At 40.4% G+C, this 13,385-nt stretch overlaps 52 non-coding genes across 52 annotated transcripts; all 52 read right to left on the minus strand.

Annotated features, from left to right (window-relative positions):
• Positions 1-111: 111 nt before the first annotated feature.
• Trnal-aag (transfer RNA leucine (anticodon AAG)) lies at positions 112-193 on the minus strand. The gene has a single exon. It is a non-coding gene; the product is annotated as a tRNA-Leu (tRNA).
• Positions 194-315: 122 nt separating this feature from the next.
• On the minus strand, positions 316-397 carry Trnal-uag (transfer RNA leucine (anticodon UAG)). Its single transcript has one exon. It is a non-coding gene; the product is annotated as a tRNA-Leu (tRNA).
• A 326-nt stretch (positions 398-723) lies between these two features.
• Trnal-uag (transfer RNA leucine (anticodon UAG)) lies at positions 724-805 on the minus strand. The gene has a single exon. It is a non-coding gene; the product is annotated as a tRNA-Leu (tRNA).
• A 122-nt stretch (positions 806-927) lies between these two features.
• On the minus strand, positions 928-1,009 carry Trnal-aag (transfer RNA leucine (anticodon AAG)). The gene has a single exon. It is a non-coding gene; the product is annotated as a tRNA-Leu (tRNA).
• Positions 1,010-1,131: 122 nt separating this feature from the next.
• Positions 1,132-1,213, minus strand: Trnal-aag (transfer RNA leucine (anticodon AAG)). The gene has a single exon. It is a non-coding gene; the product is annotated as a tRNA-Leu (tRNA).
• A 122-nt stretch (positions 1,214-1,335) lies between these two features.
• Positions 1,336-1,417, minus strand: Trnal-aag (transfer RNA leucine (anticodon AAG)). Its single transcript has one exon. It is a non-coding gene; the product is annotated as a tRNA-Leu (tRNA).
• Positions 1,418-1,743: 326 nt separating this feature from the next.
• Trnal-uag (transfer RNA leucine (anticodon UAG)) lies at positions 1,744-1,825 on the minus strand. Its single transcript has one exon. It is a non-coding gene; the product is annotated as a tRNA-Leu (tRNA).
• A 122-nt stretch (positions 1,826-1,947) lies between these two features.
• Positions 1,948-2,029, minus strand: Trnal-aag (transfer RNA leucine (anticodon AAG)). Its single transcript has one exon. It is a non-coding gene; the product is annotated as a tRNA-Leu (tRNA).
• Positions 2,030-2,151: 122 nt separating this feature from the next.
• Trnal-aag (transfer RNA leucine (anticodon AAG)) lies at positions 2,152-2,233 on the minus strand. The gene has a single exon. It is a non-coding gene; the product is annotated as a tRNA-Leu (tRNA).
• A 122-nt stretch (positions 2,234-2,355) lies between these two features.
• On the minus strand, positions 2,356-2,437 carry Trnal-uag (transfer RNA leucine (anticodon UAG)). Its single transcript has one exon. It is a non-coding gene; the product is annotated as a tRNA-Leu (tRNA).
• A 122-nt stretch (positions 2,438-2,559) lies between these two features.
• On the minus strand, positions 2,560-2,641 carry Trnal-aag (transfer RNA leucine (anticodon AAG)). The gene has a single exon. It is a non-coding gene; the product is annotated as a tRNA-Leu (tRNA).
• Positions 2,642-2,763: 122 nt separating this feature from the next.
• On the minus strand, positions 2,764-2,845 carry Trnal-uag (transfer RNA leucine (anticodon UAG)). Its single transcript has one exon. It is a non-coding gene; the product is annotated as a tRNA-Leu (tRNA).
• A 122-nt stretch (positions 2,846-2,967) lies between these two features.
• On the minus strand, positions 2,968-3,049 carry Trnal-uag (transfer RNA leucine (anticodon UAG)). Its single transcript has one exon. It is a non-coding gene; the product is annotated as a tRNA-Leu (tRNA).
• Positions 3,050-3,171: 122 nt separating this feature from the next.
• On the minus strand, positions 3,172-3,253 carry Trnal-aag (transfer RNA leucine (anticodon AAG)). Its single transcript has one exon. It is a non-coding gene; the product is annotated as a tRNA-Leu (tRNA).
• Positions 3,254-3,781: 528 nt separating this feature from the next.
• Trnal-uag (transfer RNA leucine (anticodon UAG)) lies at positions 3,782-3,863 on the minus strand. The gene has a single exon. It is a non-coding gene; the product is annotated as a tRNA-Leu (tRNA).
• Positions 3,864-4,393: 530 nt separating this feature from the next.
• Trnal-aag (transfer RNA leucine (anticodon AAG)) lies at positions 4,394-4,475 on the minus strand. The gene has a single exon. It is a non-coding gene; the product is annotated as a tRNA-Leu (tRNA).
• A 122-nt stretch (positions 4,476-4,597) lies between these two features.
• Trnal-uag (transfer RNA leucine (anticodon UAG)) lies at positions 4,598-4,679 on the minus strand. The gene has a single exon. It is a non-coding gene; the product is annotated as a tRNA-Leu (tRNA).
• Positions 4,680-4,801: 122 nt separating this feature from the next.
• Trnal-aag (transfer RNA leucine (anticodon AAG)) lies at positions 4,802-4,883 on the minus strand. The gene has a single exon. It is a non-coding gene; the product is annotated as a tRNA-Leu (tRNA).
• Positions 4,884-5,005: 122 nt separating this feature from the next.
• Positions 5,006-5,087, minus strand: Trnal-aag (transfer RNA leucine (anticodon AAG)). The gene has a single exon. It is a non-coding gene; the product is annotated as a tRNA-Leu (tRNA).
• Positions 5,088-5,209: 122 nt separating this feature from the next.
• Trnal-uag (transfer RNA leucine (anticodon UAG)) lies at positions 5,210-5,291 on the minus strand. Its single transcript has one exon. It is a non-coding gene; the product is annotated as a tRNA-Leu (tRNA).
• A 122-nt stretch (positions 5,292-5,413) lies between these two features.
• Trnal-aag (transfer RNA leucine (anticodon AAG)) lies at positions 5,414-5,495 on the minus strand. Its single transcript has one exon. It is a non-coding gene; the product is annotated as a tRNA-Leu (tRNA).
• Positions 5,496-5,617: 122 nt separating this feature from the next.
• Positions 5,618-5,699, minus strand: Trnal-uag (transfer RNA leucine (anticodon UAG)). Its single transcript has one exon. It is a non-coding gene; the product is annotated as a tRNA-Leu (tRNA).
• A 122-nt stretch (positions 5,700-5,821) lies between these two features.
• Positions 5,822-5,903, minus strand: Trnal-aag (transfer RNA leucine (anticodon AAG)). The gene has a single exon. It is a non-coding gene; the product is annotated as a tRNA-Leu (tRNA).
• Positions 5,904-6,025: 122 nt separating this feature from the next.
• Trnal-uag (transfer RNA leucine (anticodon UAG)) lies at positions 6,026-6,107 on the minus strand. Its single transcript has one exon. It is a non-coding gene; the product is annotated as a tRNA-Leu (tRNA).
• A 122-nt stretch (positions 6,108-6,229) lies between these two features.
• On the minus strand, positions 6,230-6,311 carry Trnal-aag (transfer RNA leucine (anticodon AAG)). The gene has a single exon. It is a non-coding gene; the product is annotated as a tRNA-Leu (tRNA).
• Positions 6,312-6,839: 528 nt separating this feature from the next.
• Positions 6,840-6,921, minus strand: Trnal-uag (transfer RNA leucine (anticodon UAG)). Its single transcript has one exon. It is a non-coding gene; the product is annotated as a tRNA-Leu (tRNA).
• A 530-nt stretch (positions 6,922-7,451) lies between these two features.
• On the minus strand, positions 7,452-7,533 carry Trnal-aag (transfer RNA leucine (anticodon AAG)). The gene has a single exon. It is a non-coding gene; the product is annotated as a tRNA-Leu (tRNA).
• Positions 7,534-7,655: 122 nt separating this feature from the next.
• On the minus strand, positions 7,656-7,737 carry Trnal-uag (transfer RNA leucine (anticodon UAG)). The gene has a single exon. It is a non-coding gene; the product is annotated as a tRNA-Leu (tRNA).
• Positions 7,738-7,859: 122 nt separating this feature from the next.
• Positions 7,860-7,941, minus strand: Trnal-aag (transfer RNA leucine (anticodon AAG)). The gene has a single exon. It is a non-coding gene; the product is annotated as a tRNA-Leu (tRNA).
• Positions 7,942-8,063: 122 nt separating this feature from the next.
• Positions 8,064-8,145, minus strand: Trnal-aag (transfer RNA leucine (anticodon AAG)). The gene has a single exon. It is a non-coding gene; the product is annotated as a tRNA-Leu (tRNA).
• A 122-nt stretch (positions 8,146-8,267) lies between these two features.
• Positions 8,268-8,349, minus strand: Trnal-uag (transfer RNA leucine (anticodon UAG)). Its single transcript has one exon. It is a non-coding gene; the product is annotated as a tRNA-Leu (tRNA).
• A 122-nt stretch (positions 8,350-8,471) lies between these two features.
• On the minus strand, positions 8,472-8,553 carry Trnal-uag (transfer RNA leucine (anticodon UAG)). The gene has a single exon. It is a non-coding gene; the product is annotated as a tRNA-Leu (tRNA).
• Positions 8,554-8,675: 122 nt separating this feature from the next.
• Trnal-aag (transfer RNA leucine (anticodon AAG)) lies at positions 8,676-8,757 on the minus strand. Its single transcript has one exon. It is a non-coding gene; the product is annotated as a tRNA-Leu (tRNA).
• A 122-nt stretch (positions 8,758-8,879) lies between these two features.
• Positions 8,880-8,961, minus strand: Trnal-aag (transfer RNA leucine (anticodon AAG)). The gene has a single exon. It is a non-coding gene; the product is annotated as a tRNA-Leu (tRNA).
• Positions 8,962-9,083: 122 nt separating this feature from the next.
• On the minus strand, positions 9,084-9,165 carry Trnal-uag (transfer RNA leucine (anticodon UAG)). Its single transcript has one exon. It is a non-coding gene; the product is annotated as a tRNA-Leu (tRNA).
• A 122-nt stretch (positions 9,166-9,287) lies between these two features.
• Trnal-aag (transfer RNA leucine (anticodon AAG)) lies at positions 9,288-9,369 on the minus strand. Its single transcript has one exon. It is a non-coding gene; the product is annotated as a tRNA-Leu (tRNA).
• Positions 9,370-9,491: 122 nt separating this feature from the next.
• Positions 9,492-9,573, minus strand: Trnal-uag (transfer RNA leucine (anticodon UAG)). The gene has a single exon. It is a non-coding gene; the product is annotated as a tRNA-Leu (tRNA).
• A 122-nt stretch (positions 9,574-9,695) lies between these two features.
• Positions 9,696-9,777, minus strand: Trnal-aag (transfer RNA leucine (anticodon AAG)). The gene has a single exon. It is a non-coding gene; the product is annotated as a tRNA-Leu (tRNA).
• Positions 9,778-9,899: 122 nt separating this feature from the next.
• Positions 9,900-9,981, minus strand: Trnal-aag (transfer RNA leucine (anticodon AAG)). Its single transcript has one exon. It is a non-coding gene; the product is annotated as a tRNA-Leu (tRNA).
• Positions 9,982-10,103: 122 nt separating this feature from the next.
• Positions 10,104-10,185, minus strand: Trnal-uag (transfer RNA leucine (anticodon UAG)). The gene has a single exon. It is a non-coding gene; the product is annotated as a tRNA-Leu (tRNA).
• A 122-nt stretch (positions 10,186-10,307) lies between these two features.
• On the minus strand, positions 10,308-10,389 carry Trnal-uag (transfer RNA leucine (anticodon UAG)). The gene has a single exon. It is a non-coding gene; the product is annotated as a tRNA-Leu (tRNA).
• Positions 10,390-10,511: 122 nt separating this feature from the next.
• On the minus strand, positions 10,512-10,593 carry Trnal-aag (transfer RNA leucine (anticodon AAG)). The gene has a single exon. It is a non-coding gene; the product is annotated as a tRNA-Leu (tRNA).
• Positions 10,594-10,715: 122 nt separating this feature from the next.
• On the minus strand, positions 10,716-10,797 carry Trnal-aag (transfer RNA leucine (anticodon AAG)). Its single transcript has one exon. It is a non-coding gene; the product is annotated as a tRNA-Leu (tRNA).
• Positions 10,798-10,919: 122 nt separating this feature from the next.
• Trnal-uag (transfer RNA leucine (anticodon UAG)) lies at positions 10,920-11,001 on the minus strand. The gene has a single exon. It is a non-coding gene; the product is annotated as a tRNA-Leu (tRNA).
• Positions 11,002-11,123: 122 nt separating this feature from the next.
• On the minus strand, positions 11,124-11,205 carry Trnal-uag (transfer RNA leucine (anticodon UAG)). The gene has a single exon. It is a non-coding gene; the product is annotated as a tRNA-Leu (tRNA).
• Positions 11,206-11,531: 326 nt separating this feature from the next.
• On the minus strand, positions 11,532-11,613 carry Trnal-aag (transfer RNA leucine (anticodon AAG)). Its single transcript has one exon. It is a non-coding gene; the product is annotated as a tRNA-Leu (tRNA).
• Positions 11,614-11,939: 326 nt separating this feature from the next.
• On the minus strand, positions 11,940-12,021 carry Trnal-uag (transfer RNA leucine (anticodon UAG)). Its single transcript has one exon. It is a non-coding gene; the product is annotated as a tRNA-Leu (tRNA).
• Positions 12,022-12,143: 122 nt separating this feature from the next.
• Trnal-uag (transfer RNA leucine (anticodon UAG)) lies at positions 12,144-12,225 on the minus strand. Its single transcript has one exon. It is a non-coding gene; the product is annotated as a tRNA-Leu (tRNA).
• Positions 12,226-12,551: 326 nt separating this feature from the next.
• On the minus strand, positions 12,552-12,633 carry Trnal-aag (transfer RNA leucine (anticodon AAG)). Its single transcript has one exon. It is a non-coding gene; the product is annotated as a tRNA-Leu (tRNA).
• Positions 12,634-12,725: 92 nt separating this feature from the next.
• On the minus strand, positions 12,726-12,807 carry Trnal-aag (transfer RNA leucine (anticodon AAG)). Its single transcript has one exon. It is a non-coding gene; the product is annotated as a tRNA-Leu (tRNA).
• A 122-nt stretch (positions 12,808-12,929) lies between these two features.
• Positions 12,930-13,011, minus strand: Trnal-uag (transfer RNA leucine (anticodon UAG)). The gene has a single exon. It is a non-coding gene; the product is annotated as a tRNA-Leu (tRNA).
• A 220-nt stretch (positions 13,012-13,231) lies between these two features.
• Trnal-aag (transfer RNA leucine (anticodon AAG)) lies at positions 13,232-13,313 on the minus strand. The gene has a single exon. It is a non-coding gene; the product is annotated as a tRNA-Leu (tRNA).
• Positions 13,314-13,385: the final 72 nt, after the last annotated feature.

Here is a 13,385-nt window from a genome sequence, read left to right on the forward strand (position 1 = left end):
ATTATTAAGTGCAACACACAATTTTTCCGTCTCAATTATTGTACCACGAAATGCATTTCAAATAATAAATCTTGTCGGTTAAACAAAAAGTGTTTAAATAACAAAAGCTATTGGCAGCGGTGGGATTCGAACCCACGCCATCGAAATGACTGGTGCCTTAAACCAGCGCCTTAGACCACTCAGCCACGATACCTGTGTTTAAACATTATTAAGTGCAACACACAATTTTTCCGTTTCAATTATTGTACCACGAAATTCATTTTAAACAATAAATCGTGGCGGTTAAACAAAAAGTGTTCAAATAACAAAAGCTATTGGCATCGCTGGGATTCGAACCCACGCCATCGAAATGACTGGTGCCTAAAACCAGCGCCTTAGACCACTCGGCCACGCTACCTGTGTTCAAAGATTATTAAGTGCAACACACAATTTTTCCGTTTCAATTATTGTACCACGAAATTCATTTTAAACAATAAATCGTGGCGGTTAAACAAAAAGTGTTCAAATAACAAAAGCTATTGGCATCGCTGGGATTCGAACCCACGCCATCGAAATGACCGGTGCCTAAAACCAGCGCCTTAGACCACTCGGCCACGCTACCTGTGTTCAAGAATTCTTAATTGCAACACACAATTTTTCCGTCTCAATTTTTGTACCACGAAATTCATTTTAAACAATAAATCGTGGCGGTTAAACAAAAAGTGTTCAAATAACAAAAGCTATTGGCAGCGGTGGGATTCGAACCCACGCCATCGAAATGACTGGTGCCTAAAACCAGCGCCTTAGACCACTCGGCCACGCTACCTGTGTTCAAGAATTCTTAAATGCAACACACAATTTTTCCGTCTCAATTTTTGTACCACGAAATTCATTTTAAACAATAAATCGTGGCGGTTAAACAAAAAGTGTTCAAATAACAAAAGCTATTGGCAGCGGTGGGATTCGAACCCACGCCATCGAAATGACTGGTGCCTTAAACCAGCGCCTTAGACCACTCGGCCACGCTACCTGTGATTAAACATTATTAAGTGCAACACACAATTTTTCCGTCTCAATTATTGTACCACGAAATGCATTTCAAATAATAAATCTTGGAGGTTAAACAAAAAGTGTTTAAATAACAAAAGCTATTGGCAGCGGTGGGATTCGAACCCACGCCATCGAAATGTCTGGTGCCTTAAACCAGCGCCTTAGACCACTCGGCCACGCTACCTGTGATTAAACATTATTAAGTGCAACACACAATTTTTCCGTCTCAATTATTGTACCACGAAATGCATTTCAAATAATAAATCTTGGAGGTTAAACAAAAAGTGTTTAAATAACAAAAGCTATTGGCAGCGGTGGGATTCGAACCCACGCCATCGAAATGACTGGTGCCTTAAACCAGCGCCTTAGACCACTCGGCCACGCTACCTGTGATTAAACATTATTAAGTGCAACACACAATTTTTCCGTCTCAATTATTGTACCACGAAATGCATTTCAAATAATAAATCTTGTCGGTTAAACAAAAAGTGTTTAAATAACAAAAGCTATTGGCAGCGGTGGGATTCGAACCCACGCCATCGAAATGACTGGTGCCTTAGACCAGCGCATTAGACCACTCGGCCACGATACCTTTGTTTAAACATTATTAAGTGCAACACACAATTTTTCCGTTTCAATTATTGTACCACGAAATTCATTTTAAACAATAAATCGTGGCGGTTAAACAAAAAGTGTTCAAATAACAAAAGCTATTGGCATCGCTGGGATTCGAACCCACGCCATCGAAATGACTGGTGCCTAAAACCAGCGCCTTAGACCACTCGGCCACGCTACCTGTGTTCAAAGATTATTAAGTGCAACATATAAATTTTCCGTTTCAATTATTGTACCACGAAATTCATTTTAAACAATAAATCGTGGCGGTTAAACAAAAAGTGTTCAAATAACAAAAGCTATTGGCAGCGGTGGGATTCGAACCCACGCCATCGAAATGACTGGTGCCTTAAACCAGCGCATTAGACCACTCGGCCACGCTACCTGTGTTTAAAAATTATTAAGTGCAACACACAATTTTTCCGTCTTAATCATTGCACAACGAAATTCATGTGAAATAATAAATCTTGGCGGTTAAACAAAAAGCGTTTAAATAAAAAAGGCTATTGGCAGCGGTGGGATTCGAACCCACGCCATCGAAATGACTGGTGCCTTAAACCAGCGCCTTAGACCACTCGGCCACGCTACCTGTGTGTAAACATTATTAAGTGCAACACACAATTTTTCCGTCTTAATCATTGCACAACGAAATTCATGTGAAATAACAATTCTTGGCGGTTAAACAAAAAGTGTTTAAATAAAAAAAGCTATTGGCAGCGGTGGGATTCGAACCCACGCCATCGAAATGACTGGTGCCTAAAACCAGCGCCTTAGACCACTCGACCACGCTACCAGTGTTCAAGATTTCTTAGTTGCAACAAACAAATTTTCCGCCTCAATTATTGTACCACGAAATTCATTTTAAACAATAAATCGTGGCGGTTAAACAAAAAGTGTTCAAATAACAAAAGCTATTGGCAGCGGTGGGATTCGAACCCACGCCATCGAAATGACTGGTGCCTTAAACCAGCGCCTTAGACCACTCGGCCACGCTACCTGTGATTAAACATTATTAAGTGCAACACACAATTTTTCCGTCTCAATTATTGTACCACGAAATGCATTTCAAATAATAAATCTTGTCGGTTAAACAAAAAGTGTTTAAATAACAAAAGCTATTGGCAGCGGTGGGATTCGAACCCACGCCATCGAAATGACTGGTGCCTAAAACCAGCGCCTTAGACCACTCGGCCACGCTACCTGTGTTCAAAGATTATTAAGTGCAACATATAAATTTTCCGTTTCAATTATTGTACCACGAAATTCATTTTAAACAATAAATCGTGGCGGTTAAACAAAAAGTGTTCAAATAACAAAAGCTATTGGCAGCGGTGGGATTCGAACCCACGCCATCGAAATGACTGGTGCCTAAAACCAGCGCCTTAGACCACTCGGCCACGCTACCTGTGTTCAAAGATTATTAAGTGCAACATATAAATTTTCCGTTTCAATTATTGTACCACGAAATTCATTTTAAACAATAAATCGTGGCGGTTAAACAAAAAGTGTTCAAATAACAAAAGCTATTGGCAGCGGTGGGATTCGAACCAACGCCATCGAAATGACTGGTGCCTTAAACCAGCGCCTTAGACCATTCGGCCACGCTACCTCTTTTTAAACATTATTAAGTGCAACACACAATTTTCCGTCTCAATTATTGTACCACTAAATGAATTTTAAATAATAAATCGTGGCGGTTAAACAAAAAGTTTTCAATTAACAAATGCTATTGGCAGCGGTGGGATTCGAACCCATGCCATCGAAATGACTGGTGCCTTAAACCAGCGCCTTAGACCACTCGGCCACGCTATCTGTGTTTAAACATTATTAAGTGCAACACACAATTTTTCCGTCTCAATCATTGCACAACGAAATGCATTTCAAATAATAAATCTTGGCGGTTAAACAAAAAGTGTTTAAATAACAAAGCTATTGGCAGCGGTGGGATTCGAACACACGCCATCGAAATGACTGGTGCCTTAAACCAGCGCCTTAGACCACTCGGCCACGCTACATCTGTTTAAACATTATTAAGTGCAACACACAATTTTTCCGTCTCAATAATTGCACAACGAAATGCATTTCAAATAATAAATCTTGGCGGTTAAACAAAAAGTGTTTAAATAACAAAAGCTATTGGCAGCGGTGGGATTCGAACCCACGCCATCGAAATGACTGGTGCCTAAAACCAGCGCCTTAGACCACTCGGCCACGCTACCTGTGTTCAAAGATTATTAAGTGCAACATACAAATTTTCCGTTTCAATTATTGTACCACGAAATTCATTTTAAACAATAAATCGTGGCGGTTAAACAAAAAGTGTTCAAATAACAAAAGCTATTGGCATCGCTGGGATTCGAACCCACGCCATCGAAATGACTGGTGCCTAAAACCAGCGCCTTAGACCACTCGGCCACGCGACCAGTGTTCAAGATTTCTTAGTTGCAACAAACAAATTTTCCGTCTCAATTATTGTTCAACGAAATGAATTTCAAATAATAAATCTTGGCGGTTGAACAAAAAGTGTTCAAATAACAAAAGCTATTGGCATCGCTGGGATTCGAACCCACGCCATCGAAATGACTGGTGCCTAAAAGCAGCGCCTTAGACCACTCGGCCACGCTACCTGTGTTCAAAGATTATTAAGTGCAACATACAAATTTTCCGTTTCAATTATTGTACCACGAAATTCATTTTAAACAATAAATCGTGGCGGTTAAACAAAAAGTGTTTAGATAAAAAAAGCTATTGGCAGCGGTGGGATTCGAACCCACGCCATCGAAATGACTGGTGCCTTAAACCAGCGCCTTAGACCACTCGGCCACGCTACCTGTGTTTAAACATTATTAAGTGCAACACACAATTTTTCCGTTTTAATCATTGCACAACGAAATTCATGTTAAATAACAAATCGTGGCGGTTAAACAAAAAGTGTTTAAATAACAAAAGCTATTGGCAGCGGTGGGATTCGAACCCACGCCATCGAAATGACTGGTGCCTAAAACCAGCGCCATAGACCACTCGGCCACGCTACCTGTGTTCAAGAATTCTTAATTGCAACACACAATTTTTCCGTCTCAATTATTGTACCACGAAATTCATTTTAAACAATAAATCGTGGCGGTTAAACAAAAAGTGTTCAAATAACAAATGCTATTGGCAGCGGTGGGATTCGAACCCACGCCATCGAAATGACTGGTGCCTTAAACCAGCGCCTTAGACCACTCGGCCGCGCTACCTGTGTTTAAACATTATTAAGTGCAACACACAATTTTTCCGTTTTAATCATTGCACAACGAAATTCATGTTAAATAACAAATCGTGGCGGTTAAACAAAAAGTGTTTAAATAACAAAAGCTATTGGCAGCGGTGGGATTCGAACCCACGCCATCGAAATGACTGGTGCCTTAAACCAGCGCCTTAGACCACTCGGCCACGCTACCTGTGTTTAAACATTATTAAGTGCAACACACAATTTTTCCGTTTTAATCATTGCACAACGAAATTCATGTTAAATAACAAATCGTGGCGGTTAAACAAAAAGTGTTTAAATAACAAAAGCTATTGGCAGCGGTGGGATTCGAACCCACGCCATCGAAATGACTGGTGCCTAAAACCAGCGCCACAGACCACTCGGCCACGCTACCTGTGTTCAAGAATTCTTAATTGCAACACACAATTTTTCCGTCTCAATTATTGTACCACGAAATTCATTTTAAACAATAAATCGTGGCGGTTAAACAAAAAGTGTTCAAATAACAAAAGCTATTGGCAGCGGTGGGATTCGAACCCACGCCATCGAAATGACTGGTGCCTTAAACCAGCGCCTTAGACCACTCGGCCACGCTACCTGTGTTCAAGAATTCTTAATTGCAACACACAATTTTTCCGTCTCAATTATTGTAGAACGAAATGAATTTCAAATAATAAATCTTGGCGGTTAAACAACAAGTGTTTAAATAACAAAAGCTATTGGCAGCGGTGGGATTCGAACCCACGCCATCGAAATGACTGGTGCCTAAAACCAGCGCCTTAGACCACTCGGCCACGCTACCAGTGTACAAGATTTCTTAGTTGCAACAAACAAATTTTCCGTCTCAATTATTGTAGAACGAAATGAATTTCAAATAATAAATCTTGGCGGTTAAACAACAAGTGTTTAAATAACAAAAGCTATTGGCAGCGGTGGGATTCGAACCCACGCCATCGAAATGACTGGTGCCTTAAACCAGCGCCTTAGACCACTCGGCCACGCTACCTGTGTTCAAGAATTCTTAATTGCAACACACAATTTTTCCGTCTCAATTATTGTACCACTAAATTCATTTTAAATAATAAAAAGTGGCGGTTAAACAAAAAGTTTTCAAATAACAAATGCTATTGGCAGCGGTGGGATTCGAACCCACGCCATCAAAATGACTGGTGCCTAAAACCAGCGCCTTAGACCACTCGGCCACGCTACCTGTGTTCAAAGATTATTAAGTGCAACATACAAATTTTCCGTCTCAATTATTGTACCACGAAATTCATTTCAAATAATAAATCGTGGCGGTTAAACAAAAAGTGTTCAAATAACAAATGCTATTGGCAGCGGTGGGATTCGAACCAACGCCATCGAAATGACTGGTGCCTTAAACCAGCGCCTTAGACCATTCGGCCACGCTACCTCTTTTTAAACATTATTAAGTGCAACACACAATTTTCCGTCTCAATTATTGTACCACTAAATGAATTTTAAATAATAAATCGTGGCGGTTAAACAAAAAGTTTTCAATTAACAAATGCTATTGGCAGCGGTGGGATTCGAACCCATGCCATCGAAATGACTGGTGCCTTAAACCAGCGCCTTAGACCACTCGGCCACGCTATCTGTGTTTAAACATTATTAAGTGCAACACACAATTTTTCCGTCTGAATCATTGCACAACGAAATGCATTTCAAATAATAAATCTTGGCGGTTAAACAAAAAGTGTTTAAATAACAAAGCTATTGGCAGCGGTGGGATTCGAACACACGCCATCGAAATGACTGGTGCCTTAAACCAGCGCCTTAGACCACTCGGCCACGCTACATCTGTTTAAACATTATTAAGTGCAACACACAATTTTTCCGTCTCAATAATTGCACAACGAAATGCATTTCAAATAATAAATCTTGGCGGTTAAACAAAAAGTGTTTAAATAACAAAAGCTATTGGCAGCGGTGGGATTCGAACCCACGCCATCGAAATGACTGGTGCCTAAAACCAGCGCCTTAGACCACTCGGCCACGCTACCTGTGTTCAAAGATTATTAAGTGCAACATACAAATTTTCCGTTTCAATTATTGTACCACGAAATTCATTTTAAACAATAAATCGTGGCGGTTAAACAAAAAGTGTTCAAATAACAAAAGCTATTGGCATCGCTGGGATTCGAACCCACGCCATCGAAATGACTGGTGCCTAAAACCAGCGCCTTAGACCACTCGGCCACGCGACCAGTGTTCAAGATTTCTTAGTTGCAACAAACAAATTTTCCGTCTCAATTATTGTTCAACGAAATGAATTTCAAATAATAAATCTTGGCGGTTGAACAAAAAGTGTTCAAATAACAAAAGCTATTGGCATCGCTGGGATTCGAACCCACGCCATCGAAATGACTGGTGCCTAAAAGCAGCGCCTTAGACCACTCGGCCACGCTACCTGTGTTCAAAGATTATTAAGTGCAACATACAAATATTCCGTTTCAATTATTGTACCACGAAATTCATTTTAAACAATAAATCGTGGCGGTTAAACAAAAAGTGTTTAAATAAAAAAAGCTATTGGCAGCGGTGGGATTCGAACCCACGCCATCGAAATGACTGGTGCCTTAAACCAGCGCCTTAGACCACTCGGCCACGCTACCTGTGTTTAAACATTATTAAGTGCAACACACAATTTTTCCGTTTTAATCATTGCACAACGAAATTCATGTTAAATAACAAATCGTGGCGGTTAAACAAAAAGTGTTTAAATAACAAAAGCTATTGGCAGCGGTGGGATTCGAACCCACGCCATCGAAATGACTGGTGCCTAAAACCAGCGCCATAGACCACTCGGCCACGCTACCTGTGTTCAAGAATTCTTAATTGCAACACACAATTTTTCCGTCTCAATTATTGTACCACGAAATTCATTTTAAACAATAAATCGTGGCGGTTAAACAAAAAGTGTTCAAATAACAAATGCTATTGGCAGCGGTGGGATTCGAACCCACGCCATCGAAATGACTGGTGCCTTAAACCAGCGCCTTAGACCACTCGGCCACGCTACCTGTGTTTAAACATTATTAAGTGCAACACACAATTTTTCCGTTTTAATCATTGCACAACGAAATTCATGTTAAATAACAAATCGTGGCGGTTAAACAAAAAGTGTTTAAATAACAAAAGCTATTGGCAGCGGTGGGATTCGAACCCACGCCATCGAAATGACTGGTGCCTTAAACCAGCGCCTTAGACCACTCGGCCACGCTACCTGTGTTTAAACATTATTAAGTGCAACACACAATTTTTCCGTTTTAATCATTGCACAACGAAATTCATGTTAAATAACAAATCGTGGCGGTTAAACAAAAAGTGTTTAAATAACAAAAGCTATTGGCAGCGGTGGGATTCGAACCCACGCCATCGAAATGACTGGTGCCTAAAACCAGCGCCACAGACCACTCGGCCACGCTACCTGTGTTCAAGAATTCTTAATTGCAACACACAATTTTTCCGTCTCAATTATTGTACCACGAAATTCATTTTAAACAATAAATCGTGGCGGTTAAACAAAAAGTGTTCAAATAACAAAAGCTATTGGCAGCGGTGGGATTCGAACCCACGCCATCGAAATGACTGGTGCCTAAAACCAGCGCCTTAGACCACTCGGCCACGCTACCTGTGTTCAAGAATTCTTAATTGCAACACACAATTTTTCCGTCTCAATTTTTGTACCACGAAATGCATTTCAAATAATAAATCTTGTCGGTTAAACAAAAAGTGTTTAAATAACAAAAGCTATTGGCAGCGGTGGGATTCGAACCCACGCCATCGAAATGACTGGTGCCTTAAACCAGCGCCTTAGACCACTCGGCCACGCTACCTGTGTTTAAACATTATTAAGTGCAACACACAATTTTTCCGTCTTAATCATTGCACAACGAAATTCATGTTAAATAACAAATCGTGGCGGTTAAACAAAAAGTGTTTAAATAACAAAAGCTATTGGCAGCGGTGGGATTCGAACCCACGCCATCGAAATGACTGGTGCCTTAAACCAGCGCCTTAGACCACTCGGCCACGCTACCTGTGATTAAACATTATTAAGTGCAACACACAATTTTTCCGTCTCAATTATTGTACCACGAAATGCATTTCAAATAATAAATCTTGGAGGTTAAACAACAAGTGTTTAAATAACAAAAGCTATTGGCAGCGGTGGGATTCGAACCCACGCCATCGAAATGACTGGTGCCTAAAAGCAGCGCCTTAGACCACTCGGCCACGCTACCTGTGTTCAAAGATTATTAAGTGCAACATACAAATTTTCCGTTTCAATTATTGTACCACGAAATTCATTTTAAACAATAAATCGTGGCGGTTAAACAAAAAGTGTTTAAATAAAAAAAGCTATTGGCAGCGGTGGGATTCGAACCCACGCCATCGAAATGACTGGTGCCTTAAACCAGCGCCTTAGACCACTCGGCCACGCTACCTGTGTTTAAACATTATTAAGAGCAACACACAATTTTTCCGTTTTAATCATTGCACAACGAAATTCATGTTAAATAACAAATCGTGGCGGTTAAACAAAAAGTGTTTAAATAACAAAAGCTATTGGCAGCGGTGGGATTCGAACCCACGCCATCGAAATGACTGGTGCCTAAAACCAGCGCCATAGACCACTCGGCCACGCTACCTGTGTTCAAGAATTCTTAATTGCAACACACAATTTTTCCGTCTCAATTATTGTACCACGAAATTCATTTTAAACAATAAATCGTGGCGGTTAAACAAAAAGTGTTCAAATAACAAATGCTATTGGCAGCGGTGGGATTCGAACCCACGCCATCGAAATGACTGGTGCCTTAAACCAGCGCCTTAGACCACTCGGCCACGCTACCTGTGTTTAAACATTATTAAGTGCAACACACAATTTTTCCGTTTTAATCATTGCACAACGAAATTCATGTTAAATAACAAATCGTGGCTATTAAACAAAAAGTGTTTAAATAACAAAAGCTATTGGCAGCGGTGGGATTCGAACCCACGCCATCGAAATGACTGGTGCCTTAAACCAGCGCCTTAGACCACTCGGCCACGCTACCTGTGTTTAAACATTATTAAGTGCAACACACAATTTTTCCGTTTTAATCATTGCACAACGAAATTCATGTTAAATAACAAATCGTGGCGGTTAAACAAAAAGTGTTTAAATAACAAAAGCTATTGGCAGCGGTGGGATTCGAACCCACGCCATCGAAATGACTGGTGCCTAAAACCAGCGCCACAGACCACTCGGCCACGCTACCTGTGTTCAAGAATTCTTAATTGCAACACACAATTTTTCCGTCTCAATTATTGTACCACGAAATTCATTTTAAACAATAAATCGTGGCGGTTAAACAAAAAGTGTTCAAATAACAAAAGCTATTGGCAGCGGTGGGATTCGAACCCACGCCATCGAAATGACTGGTGCCTAAAACCAGCGCCTTAGACCACTCGGCCACGCTACCTGTGTTCAAGAATTCTTAATTGCAACACACAATTTTTCCGTCTCAATTTTTGTACCACGAAATGCATTTCAAATAATAAATCTTGTCGGTTAAACAAAAAGTGTTTAAATAACAAAAGCTATTGGCAGCGGTGGGATTCGAACCCACGCCATCGAAATGACTGGTGCCTTAAACCAGCGCCTTAGACCACTCGGCCACGCTACCTGTGTTTAAACATTATTAAGTGCAACACACAATTTTTCCGTCTTAATCATTGCACAACGAAATTCATGTTAAATAACAAATCGTGGCGGTTAAACAAAAAGTGTTTAAATAACAAAAGCTATTGGCAGCGGTGGGATTCGAACCCACGCCATCGAAATGACTGGTGCCTTAAACCAGCGCCTTAGACCACTCGGCCACGCTACCTGTGATTAAACATTATTAAGTGCAACACACAATTTTTCCGTCTCAATTATTGTACCACGAAATGCATTTCAAATAATAAATCTTGGAGGTTAAACAACAAGTGTTTAAATAACAAAAGCTATTGGCAGCGGTGGGATTCGAACCCACGCCATCGAAATGACTGGTGCCTAAAACCAGCGCCTTAGACCACTCGGCCACGTTACCTGTGTTCAAAGATTATTAAGTGCAACATACAAATTTTACGTCTCAATTATTGTAGAACGAAATGAATTTAAAATAATAAATCTTGGCGGTTAAACAACAAGTGTTTAAATAACAAAAGCTATTGGCAGCGGTGGGATTCGAACCCACGCCATCGAAATGACTGGTGCCTAAAACCAGCGCCTTAGACCACTCGGCCACGTTACCTGTGTTCAAAGATTATTAAGTGCAACATACAAATTTTACGTCTCAATTATTGTAGAACGAAATGAATTTCAAATAATAAATCTTGGCGGTTAAACAACAAGTGTTTAAATAACAAAAGCTATTGGCAGCGGTGGGATTCGAACCAAAGCCATCGAAATGACTGGTGCCTTAAACCAGCGCCTTAGACCACTCGGCCACGCTACCTGTGATTAAACATTATTAAGTGCAACACACAATTTTTCCGTCTCAATTATTGTACCACGAAATGCATTTCAAATAATAAATCTTGGAGGTTAAACAAAAAGTGTTTAAATAACAAAAGCTATTGGCAGCGGTGGGATTCGAACCCACGCCATCGAAATGACTGGTGCCTTAAACCAGCGCCTTAGACCACTCGGCCACGCTACCTGTGTTTAAACATTATTAAGTGCAACACACAATTTTTCCGTTTCAATTATTGTACCACGAAATTCATTTTAAACAATAAATCGTGGCGGTTAAACAAAAAGTGTTCAAATAACAAAAGCTATTGGCATCGCTGGGATTCGAACCCACGCCATCGAAATGACTGGTGCCTTAAACCAGCGCCTTAGACCACTCGGCCACGCTAACTGTGTTCAAAGATTATTAAGTGCAACATACAAATTTTCCGTTTCAATTATTGTACCACGAAATTCATTTTAAACAATAAATCGTGGCGGTTAAACAAAAAGTGTTCAAATAACAAAAGCTATTGGCATCGCTGGGATTCGAACCCACGCCATCGAAATGACTGGTGCCTAAAACCAGCGCCTTAGACCACTCGGCCACGCTACCTGTGATTAAACATTATTAAGTGCAACACACAATTTTTCCGTCTCAATTATTGTAGAACGAAATGCATTTCAAATAATAAATCTTGGCGCTTAAACAAAAAGTGTTTAAATAACAAAAGCTATTGGCAGCGGTGGGATTCGAACCCACGCCATCGAAATGACTGGTGCCTAAAACCAGCGCCTTAGACCACTCGGCCACGCTACATGTGTTCAAGAATTCTCAATTGCAGCACACAATTTTTCCGTCTCAATTATTGTACCACGAAATTCATTTTAAATAATAAATCGTGTCGGTTAAACAAAAAGTGTTCAAATAACAAAAGCAAATGACAGCGGGGGGATTCGAACTCACGCCATCGAAATGACTGGTGCCTAAAACCAGGGCCTTAGACCACTCGGCCACGCTACATGTGTTCAAGAATTCTCAATTGCAGCACACAATTTTTCCGTCTCAATTATTGTACCACGAAATTCATTTTAAACAATAAATCGTGGCGGTTAAACAAAAAGTGTTCAAATAACAAAAGCTATTGGCAGCGGTGGGATTCGAACCCACGCCATCTAAATGACTGGTGCCTTAAACCAGCGCGTTAGACCACTCGGCCACGCTACCTGAGTTTAAACATTATTAAGTGCAACACACAATTTTTCCGTCTCAATTATTGTACCACGAAATGCAAAAAGTGTTTAAATAACAAAAGCTATTGGCAGCGGTGGGATTCGAACCCACGCCATCGAAATGACTGGTGCCTTAAACCAGCGCCTTAGACCACTCGGCGACGCTACCTGTGTTTAAACATTATTAAGTGCAACATAGAAATTTTCCGTCTCAATTATTGTACCACGAAATTCATTTTAAACAATAAATCGTGGCGGTTAAACAAAAAGTGTTCAAATAACAAAAGCTATTGGCAGCGGTGGGATTCGAACCCACGCCATCGAAATGACTGGTGCCTAAAACCAGCGCCTTAGACCACTCGGCCACGCTACCTGTGATCAAGAATTCTTAATTGCAACACACAATTTTTGCGTCTCAATTATTGTACCACTAAATTCATTTTAAATAATAAATCGTGGAAGTTGAACAAAAAGTGATTAAATAACCTGTGATCAAGAATTCTTAAGTGCAACACACAATTTTTCCGTCTCAATTATTGTACCACTAAATTTCTTGGCGGTTAAACAAAAAGTGTTTAAATAACAAATGCTATTGGCAGCGGTGGGATTCGAACCCACGCCATCGAAATGACTGGTGCCTTAAACCAGCGCCTTAGACCACTCGGCCACGCTACCTGTGTTTAAACATTATTAATTGCAACACACAATTTTTCCGTCTCAATTATTGTACCACGAAATTCATTTTAA

This window comes from Ascidiella aspersa, unplaced genomic scaffold (genome assembly GCF_963924565.1).
Source record: "Ascidiella aspersa unplaced genomic scaffold, kaAscAspe10.2 SCAFFOLD_83, whole genome shotgun sequence".
Taxonomy (NCBI): Eukaryota; Metazoa; Chordata; class Ascidiacea; order Phlebobranchia; family Ascidiidae; genus Ascidiella; species Ascidiella aspersa.